Below are 3,274 nucleotides of genomic sequence, written 5' to 3'. Positions count from 1 at the left end.
AAAAAAAAAAAAAAAAAAAAAGCCCTAAGTCCTTGGGCTTGGGGCCGCACATTTAGAGCTCTGTGTTAACTCTGTGCGGTCCCGGCCGGTAATAAAGACTCCCTGAATGCAGCTTCAGTGGCCTCAAGCAGTCTCTGGGTCTCTCAGTATAGCACGTGTAAGAGAAATAATTGTTGATAAATCTGAGAATATTTGTTAAAAATTTTGATTTGGTCGGGGTGAGAAGAGGACTTTAAATAAAGTGTTATTGCAAAGAAAGATCGCACACCTTTTGATGACTCATTCATTCATCAAATATTACTAAATGCCCACAGTATGCCAGGCACTTTCCGAGGTTTTTTTGAGATACATCAGTGAATGAGCAAAACAAAACAGAAATATCCAGGCCTTTCAGGAGCTTACATTTTGGCAGAAAGAGACTAAAAGATGGGACACCTTGGGGAGCTCAGTCGGTTAAGCGTCCGACTTCGGTTCAGGTCGTGATCTCACAGTTTGTAGGTTCGAGCCCTGCTTCGGGCTCTGTGCTGACAGCTCAGAGCCTGGAGCCTGCTACAGATTCTGTGTCTCCCTCTCTCTCTGCCCCTCCCCTGCTTGTGCTCTGTCTCTCTCTCTCAAAAATAAATAAACATTGCAAAGAAAGAAAGAAAGAAAGAGACTAAAAGAAGTAAAAAGAGAGGTAAGTAAATGACACAGTATGTTGGAAGGTGATGATTATTCTGGGAGATAAAAGAAAAGCGGGAGAAGGAGAGAGAACAGGGAGTGGGTCACGTTGCAGGATGAAAACAGAAGAACAGGGCAGAGAAAAGTATGAAATTTGGGGGAAACACAATCGACAGATCTAAGTAACTAATCCATATCTATAAATCTGTTAAAGTGTGACGGCTTTATCCATGGGATGTTTTTTAATTATTATCAACTGTGCTCATACTTCACGCATATTTAGGCTTCAACTATTATACTCAGTATCTATCTACAACCAAATATTTGCCCTCAGACAAAACTCTGGCGTGCATGAACGTATTTCTGAATATCTTCCCAACCATGGCAAGAATTTCAGCTCTAGGATAGAAGGAATTCCAGCCTCTGTTCCTGGGGATAATGGAAAAGAACACTGGGATTTGGGTACAGAAACGGAACAGAAAGCAGATGGTAAGGCAGATGAGGGATTTTTACAACGAAGCCCCTAGAAGTTAGAACAGGAAGAGGATGTAAAACCAGGACTCAGAGCCTGGGGGTGACCACTTAGATCTGTCGAGAAGACTGGTGTTAAAAAATGTGTAAAAGGGACATGCAAGTGTGTTATTTTAAGTATCTACCTGCGTGTCTGGGGCAAACCCACCACTGGGTCATGTCCACGGATGGACACACTGAAATATACCTGGAGCGATAAACAGAGGCCAGGCCCGGCTCTGAAGCTGAAAGCTCAGCATAAAGAGTATGCGCTGCACAGCAGGGCTCTGCATGGGGATCCATTGTATCTTGAGTGATAATAAGAGGTTTATGGACACACACCCTGGGGCGCCCAGGTGGCTCATTCGGTTAAGTGTCTGATTATGGCTCAGGTCATGATCTCACGGTTTGTGGGTTCGAGCCCCACATCACGCTCTGGGCTGACAGCTCAGAGCCCACTTCGGATCATTTGTCTCCCTCTCTCTCCCTCTCTCTCTCTGCTCCTCCCCTGCTCTCTCTCTCTCTCTCTCTCCCCCCCCCCCAGCTGGGGCTCCTTCCCTGCCCACAAAATCTATGACCCCAATTCATCGTTAGGCCCCTCAGAGCCGCTTCAACTTTCTTGCTACTCAGTGAAGATCAGAACAGAAACTACTCGGGTGGCATGAAGCTTGAATGAAGGAATGTGCCAGAAAAGCATCGACTAAGTGTTCACAAATGCGTCGCGCCCATCGCTGTTTCAGGGTGGTGGGTGGAGTAGACAAAACCAGCTGAAATCCTGCGATTCTTGGGGCTGACATTCAAGCTGAGTACAAGAGGCAATAAAACAGCAAAACAAATAAGGAAGTTGCTGAGGATATTACATTGCCCATATGTTTTGGAGAAGAATTATTCAGAGAAGGGGCAGTTGTGATTTTGAGCAAGGCAGTGGTGGAAGTCTCTACCGAGGCACTCTCGGGCCAAGGCTCAGTCTACAGAGAGGGGCCGGAGGGTGCCAGGCAGAGGTGGGGGTCCCCCAGGCGGAATGACCCAGGATAGTAGCAGGAGGAGGGGTCACAAAACAGTGGACAGGGGGACACGCATGGGAGCCTGCTAGCACCAGCCTAGGGAATCCACCATGGGGGACCGGGATGACAGAGAAGGCTCTGTGAGCAGAAGAGCTGCCTCGGGTTTTAGAAGGACCCCTCTGGTTGTTGAGCTGGGGCAGAAGTGGGGGAGACCATGGAAAGAAGCAGGGAGACCAGTAGGAAGCGATGACTATAATCCAAGCAAAATATGAGCTTAGCTGAGTGTAACATGGTACCCAGGTACCACAGGTGAAAGCCCTGAGACTCCAGATCTGCACCGAGGGTTAAGGAAGCAGAGCTATTTTTAACAAAGGACGTGACATTCAATATCGATCATCTATCTCTTGATGCATTCTTGTCACAGATGAGCTAAAGTGGTGGGGGCAGAGATAGCTAGAAACAAATGCTTTTCATCCCCCCCTCTAAAATATTTTGCCGACTCAGGTGTTCAATCTGATTCTGCAGATATAGACCATCTGCATGTCAATACTCCGGAGCACCACTTATATATGGCCAAAGGAAGGTCAGTCAAAGTTTAATGAACGTATTTCTATTGATTGCAAAGAATTCCTATTTTTCTAATATGAGAGAGGCTTAGGAATGTGCAGCAAATCAATAAGATAAAAATCTTCTATGAACAGGCAGGCTAGAAACATCGGCAGGTGCTGGGCGTCGATCAGGAATGGACATCGGCAGATCGGAGCCAATGAGGTGCTGCCACGGAGGCGAAATCTACCCAGAAACCCCAACACGTGATTTGTGTGACTTCATCATTATTAGTCACGAATAAGGAACAAAATCTCCTCCCCTACCTTTTAAATTCTTCCAGCTAGAGTAAGAAGTACATTTACATGAGACAGATTCACAGGGGAAAAAAATCCCCAAAATTCCATTAACCTGCACACAGAGGCCAAATCATGAAAATGACCAGGAGAGGGGAGCCTGGGTGGCTCAATCGATGTCTGACTCTTGATGCAGCGCCGGTCATGATCTCACGGTTTGCAAGTTTGTGTCCCACAAAGAGCTCTACTCTGACAGCT

This window comes from Hyaena hyaena, unplaced genomic scaffold, assembly GCF_003009895.1.
Source record: "Hyaena hyaena isolate Hyena2069 unplaced genomic scaffold, ASM300989v1 scaffold_258, whole genome shotgun sequence".
In the NCBI taxonomy this organism is placed as follows: domain Eukaryota; kingdom Metazoa; phylum Chordata; class Mammalia; order Carnivora; family Hyaenidae; genus Hyaena; species Hyaena hyaena.
This window is presented reverse-complemented; position numbering follows the sequence as displayed.